The sequence below is a fragment of the Anopheles funestus genome, chromosome X, assembly GCF_943734845.2.
Source record: "Anopheles funestus chromosome X, idAnoFuneDA-416_04, whole genome shotgun sequence".
Classification (NCBI taxonomy): Eukaryota; Metazoa; Arthropoda; class Insecta; order Diptera; family Culicidae; genus Anopheles; species Anopheles funestus.
In genome coordinates this window covers 7,179,393-7,192,261 of record NC_064597.1, presented here as the reverse complement: position 1 = coordinate 7,192,261, position 12,869 = coordinate 7,179,393, and positions in this window count along the sequence as shown.

Sequence of the window (12,869 nt, the reverse complement as noted above, 5' to 3'; positions counted from 1 at the left end):
ATAGGTGCAAAAATGAGAAAAAATTTACATTTTCTCAAACAGGGTAAAGAACTTGGTTCCTCGAATAACTTCTGGGACAGACATCTGAGGGCATGGCCGTCCAAGAAGAAAATGTAGCCATTGATGCCATCTATCGACCACAGGTTAAAGATTGGCGATCCGTTGGATACCGACCGAGTAGGATACCGATAGGCAAAATTTGGTGCAAAAATGACCCTTAGTAAATTTTCATTTTTTTTGAATTTTTTGATTTTTTCATTATTTTTCACTCTTTTTTTTATTTCAATCATTATTTGAGTGAAAAGAAACTCATTGCAACCCATTGGGATTAAAATAAAACAATTTTATTTTTTTTGCAAAATTTCTCAAAAAAAACGTAAGGGGTAAGCCTTATGAAATTTTCGAGTTGAAATTTTTTTGAAATTTTTTTTTCGATTTTTTATTCTTTTTTTAGTTTAAAGCATTATTTGAGTGAAAAGAAACATATTGCAACAAATTCCCATTAAAATATATCACATTTTTCAATATTGCTAAATTGTTCAGAAACAGGGTAAGGAACTTGGTTCCCTGAATAACTTCTGGCACAGACATCTGACGGTATGGCCGTCCAAGAAGAAAATGTAGCCATTGATGCCATCTATCGACCACAAGTTAAAGATTGGCGATCCGTTGGATACCGACCGAGTTATAGGCAAAAGTTGGTGCAAAAATGACCCTTAGTAAATTTTCATTTTTTTGAATTTTTTGATTTTTTCATTATTTTTCACTCTTTTTTTTATTTCAATCATTCTTTGAGTGAAAAGAAACTCATTGCAACCAATTGGGATTAAAATAAAACAATTTTATTTTTTTTGCAAAATTTCTCAAAAAAAACGTAAGGGGTAAGCCTTATGAAATTTTCGAGTTGAAATTTTTTTGAAATTTTTTTTTCGATTTTTTATTCTTTTTTTAGTTTAAAGCATTATTTGAGTGAAAAGAAACATATTGCAACAAATTCCCATTAAAATATATCACATTTTTCAATATTGCTAAATTGTTCAGAAACAGGGTAAGGAACTTGGTTCCCTGAATAACTTCTGGCACAGACATCTGACGGTATGGCCGTCCAAGAAGAAAATGTAGCCATTGATGCCATCTATCGACCACAAGTTAAAGATTGGCGATCCGTTGGATACCGACCGAGTTATAGGCAAAAGTTGGTGCAAAAATGAGAAAAATTTTACATTTTCTCAAACAGGGTAAGGAACTTGGTTCCTCGAATAACTTCTGGCACAGACATCTGAGGGCATGGCCGTCCAAGAAGAAAATGTAGCCATTGATGCCATCTATCGACCACAGGTTAAAGATTGGCGATCTGTTGGATACCGACCGAGTTATAGGCAAAATTTGGTGCAAAAATGACCCTTAGTAAATTTTCATTTTTTTGATTGTTTTGATTTTTTCATTATTTTTCACTCTTTTTTTATTTCAATCATTATTTGAGTGAAAAGAAACTCATTGCAACCAATTGGGATTAAAATAAAACAATTTTATTTTTTTTGCAAAATTTCTCAAAAAAATCGTAAGGGGTAAGCCTTATGAAATTTTCGAGTTGAAATTTTTTGGAAATTTTTTTTTCGATTTTTTATTCTTTTTTTAGTTTAAAGCATTATTTGAGTGAAAAGAAACATATTGCAACAAATTCCCATTAAAATATATCACATTTTTCAATATTGCTAAATTGTTCAGAAACAGGGTAAGGAACTTGGTTCCCTGAATAACTTCTGGCACAGATATCTGACGGTATGGCCGTCCAAGAAGAAAATGTAGCCATTGATGCCATCTATCGACCACAAGTTAAAGATTGGCGATCCGTGGGATACCGACCGAGTTATAGGCAAAAGTTGGTGCAAAAATGACCCTTAGTAAATTTTCATTTTTTTGAATTTTTTGATTTTTTCATTATTTTTCACTCTTTTTTTTATTTCAATCATTATTTGAGTGAAAAGAAACTCATTGCAACCAATTGGGATTAAAATAAAACAATTTTATTTTTTTTGCAAAATTTCTCAAAAAAAACGTAAGGGGTAAGCCTTATGAAATTTTCGAGTTGAAATTTTTTTGAATTTTTGTTTTGATTTTTTATTCTTTTTTTAGTTTAAAGCATTATTTGAGTGAAAAGAAACATATTGCAACAAATTCCCATTAAAATATATCACATTTTTCAATATTGCTAAATTGTTCAGAAACAGGGTAAGGAACTTGGTTCCTCGAATAACTTCTGGCACAGACATCTGACGGTATGGCCGTCCAAGAAGAAAATGTAGCCATTGATGCCATCTATCGACCACAAGTTAAAGATTGGCGATCCGTTGGATACCGACCGAGTTATAGGCAAAAGTTGGTGCAAAAATGAGAAAAATTTTACATTTTCTCAAACAGGGTAAGGAACTTGGCTCCTCGAATAACTTCTGGCACAGACATCTGAGGGCATGGCCGTCCAAGAAGAAAATGTAGCCATTGATGCCATCTATCGACCACAGGTTAAAGATTGGCGATCCGTTGGATACCGACCGAGTTATAGGCAAAATTTGGTGCAAAAATGACCCTTAGTAAATTTTCATTTTTTTGATTTTTTTGATTTTTTCACTATTTTTCACTCTTTTTTTTATTTCAATCATTATTTGAGTGAAAAGAAACTCATTGCAACCAATTGGGATTAAAATAAAACAATTTTATTTTTTTTGCAAAATTTCTCAAAAAAAACGTAAGGGGTAAGCCTTATGAAATTTTCGAGTTGAAATTTTTTTGAAATTTTTTTTTCGATATTTTATTCTTTTTTTAGTTTAAAGCATTATTTGAGTGAAAAGAAACATATTGCAACAAATTCCCATTAAAATATATCACATTTTTCAATATTGCTAAATTGTTCAGAAACAGGGTAAGGAACTTGGTTCCCTGAATAACTTCTGGCACAGACATCTGACGGTATGGCCGTCCAAGAAGAAAATGTAGCCATTGATGCCATCTATCAACCACAAGTTAAAGATTGGCGATCCGTTGGATACCGACCGAGTTATAGGCAAAAGTTGGTGCAAAAATGAGAAAAATTTTACATTTTCTCAAACAGGGTAAGGAACTTGGTTCCTCGAATAACTTCTGGCACAGACATCTGAGGGCATGGCCGTCCAAGAAGAAAATGTAGCCATTGATGCCATCTATCGACCACAGGTTAAAGATTGGCGATCCGTTGGATACCGACCGAGTTATAGGCAAAATTTGGTGCAAAAATGACCCTTAGTAAATTTTCATTTTTTTGATTTTTTTGATTTTTTCATTATTTTTCACTCTTTTTTTTATTTCAATCATTATTTGAGTGAAAAGAAACTCATTGCAACCAATTGGGATTAAAATAAAACAATTTTATTTTTTTTGCAAAATTTCTCAAAAAAAACGTAAGGGGTAAGCCTTATGAAATTTTCGAGTTGAAATTTTTTGGAAATTTTTTTTTCGATTTTTTATTCTTTTTTTAGTTTAAAGCATTATTTGAGTGAAAAGAAACATATTGCAACAAATTCCCATTAAAATATATCACATTTTTCAATATTGCTAAATTGTTCAGAAACAGGGTAAGGAACTTGGTTCCCTGAATAACTTCTGGCACAGACATCTGACGGTATGGCCGTCCAAGAAGAAAATGTAGCCATTGATGCCATCTATCGACCACAAGTTAAAGATTGGCGATCCGTTGGATACCGACCGAGTTATAGGCAAAAGTTGGTGCAAAAATGAGAAAAATTTTACATTTTCTCAAACAGGGTAAGGAACTTGGTTCCCCGAATAACTTCTGGCACAGACATCTGAGGGCATGGCCGTCCAAGAAGAAAATGTAGCCATTGATGCCATCTATCGACCACAGGTTAAAGATTGGCGATCCGTTGGATACCGACCGAGTTATAGGCAAAATTTGGTGCAAAAATGACCCTTAGTAAATTTTCATTTTTTTGAATTTTTTGATTTTTTCATTATTTTTCACTCTTTTTTTTATTTCAATCATTATTTGAGTGAAAAGAAACTCATTGCAACCAATTGGGATTAAAATAAAACAATTTTATTTTTTTTGCAAAATTTCTCAAAAAAAACGTAAGGGGTAAGCCTTATGAAATTTTCGAGTTGAAATTTTTTGGAAATTTTTTTTTCGATATTTTATTCTTTTTTTAGTTTAAAGCATTATTTGAGTGAAAAGAAACATATTGCAACAAATTCCCATTAAAATATATCACATTTTTCAATATTGCTAAATTGTTCAGAAACAGGGTAAGGAACTTGGTTCCCTGAATAACTTCTGGCACAGACATCTGACGGTATGGCCGTCCAAGAAGAAAATGTAGCCATTGATGCCATCTATCGACCACAAGTTAAAGATTGGCGATCCGTTGGATACCGACCGAGTTATAGGCAAAAGTTGGTGCAAAAATGAGAAAAATTTTACATTTTCTCAAACAGGGTAAGGAACTTGGTTCCTCGAATAACTTCTGGCACAGACATCTGAGGGCATGGCCGTCCAAGAAGAAAATGTAGCCATTGATGCCATCTATCGACCACAGGTTAAAGATTGGCGATCCGTTGGATACCGACCGAGTTATAGGCAAAATTTGGTGCAAAAATGACCCTTAGTAAATTTTCATTTTTTTGATTTTTTTGATTTTTTCATTATTTTTCACTCTTTTTTTTTATTTCAATCATTATTTGAGTGAAAAGAAACTCATTGCAACCAATTGGGATTAAAATAAAACAATTTAATTTTTTTTTGCAAAATTTCTCAAAAAAAACGTAAGGGGTAAGCCTTATGAAATTTTCGAGTTGAAATTTTTTGGAAATTTTTTTTTTTGATATTTTATTCTTTTTTTAGTTTAAAGCTTTATTTGAGTGAAAAGAAACATATTGCAACAAATTCCCATTAAAATATATCACATTTTTCAATATTGCTAAATTGTTCAGAAACAGGGTAAGGAACTTGGTTCCCTGAATAAATTCTGGCACAGACATCTGACGGTATGGCCGTCCAAGAAGAAAATGTAGCCATTGATGCCATCTATCGACCACAAGTTAAAGATTGGCGATCCGTTGGATACCGACCGAGTTATAGGCAAAAGTTGGTGCAAAAATGAGAAAAATTTTACATTTTCTCAAACAGGGTAAGGAACTTGGTTCCTCGAATAACTTCTGGCACAGACATCTGAGGGCATGGCCGTCCAAGAAGAAAATGTAGCCATTGATGCCATCTATCGACCACAGGTTAAAGATTGGCGATCCGTTGGATACCGACCGAGTTATAGGCAAAATTTGGTGCAAAAGTGACCCTTAGTAAATTTTCATTTTTTTGAATTTTTTGATTTTTTCATTATTTTTCACTCTTTTTTTTATTTCAATCATTATTTGAGTGAAAAGAAACTCATTGCAACCAGTTGGGATTAAAATAAAACAATTTTATTTTTTTTGCAAAATTTCTCAAAAAAAACGTAAGGGGTAAGCCTTATGAAATTTTCGAGTTGAAATTTTTTGGAAATTTTTTTTTCGATATTTTATTCTTTTTTTAGTTTAAAGCATTATTTGAGTGAAAAGAAACATATTGCAACAAATTCCCATTAAAATATATCACATTTTTCAATATTGCTAAATTGTTCAGAAACAGGGTAAGGAACTTGGTTCCCTGAATAACTTCTGGCACAGACATCTGACGGTATGGCCGTCCAAGAAGAAAATGTAGCCATTGATGCCATCTATCGACCACAAGCTAAAGATTGGCGATCCGTTGGATACCGACCGAGTTATAGGCAAAATTTGGTGCAAAAATGAGAAAAATTTTACATTTTCTCAAACAGGGTAAGGAACTTGGTTCCTCGAATAACTTCTGGCACAGACATCTGAGGGCATGGCCGTCCAAGAAGAAAATGTAGCCATTGATGCCATCTATCGACCACAGGTTAAAGATTGGCGATCCGTTGGATACCGACCGAGTTATAGGCAAAATTTGGTGCAAAAATGAGAAAAATTTTACATTTTCTCAAACAGGGTAAGGAACTTGGTTCCTCGAATAAGTTCTGGCACAGACATCTGAGGGCATGGCCGTCCAAGAAGAAAATGTAGCCATTGATGCCATCTATCGACCACAGGTTAAAGATTGGCGATCCGTTGGATACCGACCGAGTTATAGGCAAAATTTGGTGCAAAAATGAGAAAAATTTTACATTTTCTCAAACAGGGTAAGGAACTTGGTTCCTCGAATAACTTCTGGCACAGACATCTGACGGTATGGCCGTCCAAGAAGAAAATGTAGCCATTGATGCCATCTATCGACCACAGGTTAAAGATTGGCGATCCGTTGGATACCGACCGAGTTATAGGCAAAATTTGGTGCAAAAATGAGAAAAATTTTACATTTTCTCAAACAGGGTAAGGAACTTGGTTCCTCGAATAACTTCTGGCACAGACATCTGAGGGCATGGCCGTCCAAGAAGAAAATGTAGCCATTGATGCCATCTATCGACCACAGGTTAAAGATAGGCGATCCGTTGGATACCGACCGAGTTATAGGCAAAATTTGGTGCAAAAATGACCCTTAGTAAATTTTCATTTTTTTGAATTTTTTGATTTTTTCATTATTTTTCACTCTTTTTTTTATTTCAATCATTATTTGAGTGAAAAGAAACTCATTGCAACCAATTGGGATTAAAATAAAACAATTTTACTTTTTTTGCAAAATTTCTCAAAAAAAACGTAAGGGGTAAGCCTTATGAAATTTTCGAGTTGAAATTTTTTGGAAATTTTTTTTTCGATATTTTATTCTTTTTTTAGTTTAAAGCATTATTTGAGTGAAAAGAAACATATTGCAACAAATTCCCATTAAAATATATCACATTTTTCAATATTGCTAAATTGTTCAGAAACAGGGTAAGGAACTTGGTTCCCTGAATAACTTCTGGCACAGACATCTGACGGTATGGCCGTCCAAGAAGAAAATGTAGCCATTGATGCCATCTATCGACCACAAGTTAAAGATTGGCGATCCGTTGGATACCGACCGAGTTATAGGCAAAAGTTGGTGCAAAAATGAGAAAAATTTTACATTTTCTCAAACAGGGTAAGGAACTTGGTTCCTCGAATAACTTCTGGCACAGACATCTGAGGGCATGGCCGTCCAAGAAGAAAATGTAGCCATTGATGCCATCTATCGACCACAGGTTAAAGATTGGCGATCCGTTGGATACCGACCGAGTTATAGGCAAAATTTGGTGCAAAAATGACCCTTAGTAAATTTTCATTTTTTTGAATTTTTTGATTTTTTCATTATTTTTCACTCTTTTTTTTATTTCAATCATTATTTGAGTGAAAAGAAACTCATTGCAACCAATTGGGATTAAAATAAAACAATTTTATTTTTTTTGCAAAATTTCTCAAAAAAAACGTAAGGGGTAAGCCTTATGAAATTTTCGAGTTGAAATTTTTTGGAAATTTTTTTTTCGATTTTTTATTCTTTTTTTAGTTTAAAGCATTATTTGAGTGAAAAGAAACATATTGCAACAAATTCCCATTAAAATATATCACATTTTTCAATATTGCTAAATTGTTCAGAAACAGGGTAAGGAACTTGGATCCCTGAATAACTTCTGGCACAGACATCTGACGGTATGGCCGTCCAAGAAGAAAATGTAGCCATTGATGCCATCTATCGACCACAAGTTAAAGATTGGCGATCCGTTGGATACCGACCGAGTTATAGGCAAAAGTTGGTGCAAAAATGAGAAAAATTTTACATTTTCTCAAACAGGGTAAGGAACTTGGTTCCTCGAATAACTTCTGGCACAGACATCTGAGGACATGGCCGTCCAAGAAGAAAATGTAGCCATTGATGCCATCTATCGACCACAGGTTAAAGATTGGCGATCCGTTGGATACCGACCGAGTTATAGGCAAAATTTGGTGCAAAAATGACCCTTAGTAAATTTTCATTTTTTTGAATTTTTTGATTTTTTCATTATTTTTCACTCTTTTTTTTATTTCAATCATTATTTGAGTGAAAAGAAACTCATTGCAACCAATTGGAATTAAAATAAAACAATTTTATTTTTTTTGCAAAATTTCTCAAAAAAAACGTAAGGGGTAAGCCTTATGAAATTTTCGAGTTGAAATTTTTTGGAAATTTTTTTTTCGATATTTTATTCTTTTTTTAGTTTAAAGCATTATTTGAGTGAAAAGAAACATATTGCAACAAATTCCCATTAAAATATATCACATTTTTCAATATTGCTAAATTGTTCAGAAACAGGGTAAGGAACTTGGATCCCTGAATAACTTCTGGCACAGACATCTGACGGTATGGCCGTCCAAGAAGAAAATGTAGCCATTGATGCCATCTATCGACCACAAGTTAAAGATTGGCGATCCGTTGGATACCGACCGAGTTATAGGCAAAAGTTGGTGCAAAAATGAGAAAAATTTTACATTTTCTCAAACAGGGTAAGGAACTTGGTTCCTCGAATAACTTCTGGCACAGACATCTGAGGGCATGGCCGTCCAAGAAGAAAATGTAGCCATTGATGCCATCTATCGACCACAGGTTAAAGATTGGCGATCCGTTGGATACCGACCGAGTTATAGGCAAAATTTGGTGCAAAAATGACCCTTAGTAAAATTTTATTTTTTTGAATTTTTTGATTTTTTCATTATTTTTCACTCTTTTTTTTATTTCAATCATTATTTGAGTGAAAAGAAACTCATTGCAACCAATTGGGATTAAAATAAAACAATTTTATTTTTTTTGCAAAATTTCTCAAAAAAAACGTAAGGGGTAAGCCTTATGAAATTTTCGAGTTGAAATTTTTTGGAAATTTTTTTTTCGATATTTTATTCTTTTTTTAGTTTAAAGCATTATTTGAGTGAAAAGAAACATATTGCAACAAATTCCCATTAAAATATATCACATTTTTCAATATTGCTAAATTGTTCAGAAACAGGGTAAGGAACTTGGTTCCCTGAATAACTTCTGGCACAGACATCTGACGGTATGGCCGTCCAAGAAGAAAATGTAGCCATTGATGCCATCTATCGACCACAAGTTAAAGATTGGCGATCCGTTGGATACCGACCGAGTTATAGGCAAAAGTTGGTGCAAAAATGAGAAAAATTTTACATTTTCTCAAACAGGGTAAGGAACTTGGTTCCCTGAATAACTTCTGGCACAGACATCTGACAGTATGGCCGTCCAAGAAGAAAATGTAGCCATTGATGCCATCTATCGACCACAAGTTAAAGATTGGCGATTCGTTGGATACCGACCGAGTTATAGGCAAAATTTGGTGCAAAAATGACCCTTAGTAAATTTTCATTTTTTTGAATTTTTTGATTTTTTCATTATTTTTCACTCTTTTTTTTATTTCAATCATTATTTGAGTGAAAAGAAACTCATTGCAACCAATTGGGATTAAAATAAAACAATTTTATTTTTTTTGCAAAATTTCTCAAAAAAATCGTAAGGGGTAAGCCTTATGAAATTTTCGAGTTGAAATTTTTTGGAAATTTTTTTTTCGATTTTTTATTCTTTTTTTAGTTTAAAGCATTATTTGAGTGAAAAGAAACATATTGCAACAAATTCCCATTAAAATATATCACATTTTTCAATATTGCTAAATTGTTCAGAAACAGGGTAAGGAACTTGGTTCCCTGAATAACTTCTGGCACAGACATCTGACGGTATGGCCGTCCAAGAAGAAAATGTAGCCATTGATGCCATCTATCGACCACAAGTTAAAGATTGGCGATCCGTTGGATACCGACCGAGTTATAGGCAAAAGTTGGTGCAAAAATGAGAAAAATTTTACATTTTCTCAAACAGGGTAAGGAACTTGGTTCCCTGAATAACTTCTGGCACAGACATCTGACAGTATGGCCGTCCAAGAAGAAAATGTAGCCATTGATGCCATCTATCGACCACAAGTTAAAGATTGGCGATTCGTTGGATACCGACCGAGTTATAGGCAAAATTTGGTGCAAAAATGACCCTTAGTAAATTTTCATTTTTTTGAATTTTTTGATTTTTTCATTATTTTTCACTCTTTTTTTTATTTCAATCATTATTTGAGTGAAAAGAAACTCATTGCAACCAATTGGGATTAAAATAAAACAATTTTATTTTTTTTGCAAAATTTCTCAAAAAAATCGTAAGGGGTAAGCCTTATGAAATTTTCGAGTTGAAATTTTTTGGAAATTTTTTTTTCGATTTTTTATTCTTTTTTTAGTTTAAAGCATTATTTGAGTGAAAAGAAACATATTGCAACAAATTCCCATTAAAATATATCACATTTTTCAATATTGCTAAATTGTTCAGAAACAGGGTAAGGAACTTGGTTCCCTGAATAACTTCTGGCACAGACATCTGACGGTATGGCCGTCCAAGAAGAAAATGTAGCCATTGATGCCATCTATCGACCACAAGTTAAAGATTGGCGATCCGTTGGATACCGACCGAGTTATAGGCAAAAGTTGGTGCAAAAATGAGAAAAATTTTACATTTTCTCAAACAGGGTAAGGAACTTGGTTCCTCGAATAACTTCTGGCACAGACATCTGAGGGCATGGCCGTCCAAGAAGAAAATGTAGCCATTGATGCCATCTATCGACTACAAGTTAAAGATTGGCGATCCGTTGGATACCGACCGAGTTATAGGCAAAAGTTGGTGCAAAAATGAGAAAAATTTTACATTTTCTCAAACAGGGTAAGGAACTTGGTTCCTCGAATAACTTCTGGCACAGACATCTGAGGGCATGGCCGTCCAAGAAGAAAATGTAGCCATTGATGCCATCTATCGACCACAGGTTAAAGATTGGCGATCCGTTGGATACCGACCGAGTTATAGGCAAAATTTGGTGCAAAAATGACCCTTAGTAAATTTTCATTTTTTTGAATTTTTTGATTTTTTCATTATTTTTCACTCTTTTTTTTATTTCAATCATTATTTGAGTGAAAAGAAACTCATTGCAACCAATTGGGATTAAAATAAAACAATTTTATTTTTTTTGCAAAATTTCTCAAAAAAATCGTAAGGGGTAAGCCTTATGAAATTTTCGAGTTGAAATTTTTTGGAAATTTTTTTTTCGATTTTTTATTCTTTTTTTAGTTTAAAGCATTATTTGAGTGAAAAGAAACATATTGCAACAAATTCCCATTAAAATATATCACATTTTTCAATATTGCTAAATTGTTCAGAAACAGGGTAAGGAACTTGGTTCCCTGAATAACTTCTGGCACAGACATCTGAGGGCATGGCCGTCCAAGAAGAAAATGTAGCCATTGATGCCATCTATCGACCACAAGTTAAAGATTGGCGATCCGTTGGATACCGACCGAATTATAGGCAAAAGTTGGTGCAAAAATGACCCTTAGTAAATTTTCATTTTTTTGAATTTTTTGATTTTTTCATTATTTTTCACTCTTTTTTTTATTTCAATCATTCTTTGAGTGAAAAGAAACTCATTGCAACCAATTGGGATTAAAATAAAACAATTTTATTTTTTTTGCAAAATTTCTCAAAAAAAACGTAAGGAGTAAGCCTTATGAAATTTTCGAGTTGAAATTTTTTGGAAATTTTTTTTTCGATTTTTTATTCTTTTTTTAGTTTAAAGCATTATTTGAGTGAAAAGAAACATATTGCAACAAATTCCCATTAAAATATATCACATTTTTCAATATTGCTAAATTGTTCAGAAACAGGGTAAGGAACTTGGTTCCCTGAATAACTTCTGGCACAGACATCTGACGGTATGGCCGTCCAAGAAGAAAATGTAGCCATTGATGCCATCTATCGACTACAAGTTAAAGATTGGCGATCCGTTGGATACCGACCGAGTTATAGGCAAAAGTTGGTGCAAAAATGAGAAAAATTTTACATTTTCTCAAACAGGGTAAGGAACTTGGTTCCTCGAATAACTTCTGGCACAGACATCTGAGGGCATGGCCGTCCAAGAAGAAAATGTAGCCATTGATGCCATCTATCGACCACAGGTTAAAGATTGGCGATCCGTTGGATACCGACCGAGTTATAGGCAAAATTTGGTGCAAAAATGACCCTTAGTAAATTTTCATTTTTTTGAATTTTTTGATTTTTTCATTATTTTTCACTCTTTTTTTATTTCAATCATTATTTGAGTGAAAAGAAACTCATTGCAACCAATTGGGATTAAAATAAAACAATTTTATTTTTTTTGCAAAATTTCTCAAAAAAATCGTAAGGGGTAAGCCTTATGAAATTTTCGAGTTGAAATTTTTTGGAAATTTTTTTTTCGATTTTTTATTCTTTTTTTAGTTTAAAGCATTATTTGAGTGAAAAGAAACATATTGCAACAAATTCCCATTAAAATATATCACATTTTTCAATATTGCTAAATTGTTCAGAAACAGGGTAAGGAACTTGGTTCCCTGAATAACTTCTGGCACAGACATCTGACGGTATAGCCGTCCAAGAAGAAAATGTAGCCATTGATGCCATCTATCGACCACAAGTTAAAGATTGGCGATCCGTTGGATACCGACCGAGTTATAGGCAAAAGTTGGTGCAAAAATGAGAAAAATTTTACATTTTCTCAAACAGGGTAAGGAACTTGGTTCCCTGAATAACTTCTGGCACAGACATCTGACGGTATGGCCGTCCAAGAAGAAAATGTAGCCATTGATGCCATCTATCGACCACAGGTTAAAGATTGGCGATCCGTTGGATACCGACCGAGTTATAGGCAAAAGTTGGTGCAAAAATGAGAAAAATTTTACATTTTCTCAAACAGGGTAAGGAACTTGGTTCCTCGAATAACTTCTGGCACAGACATCTGAGGGCATGG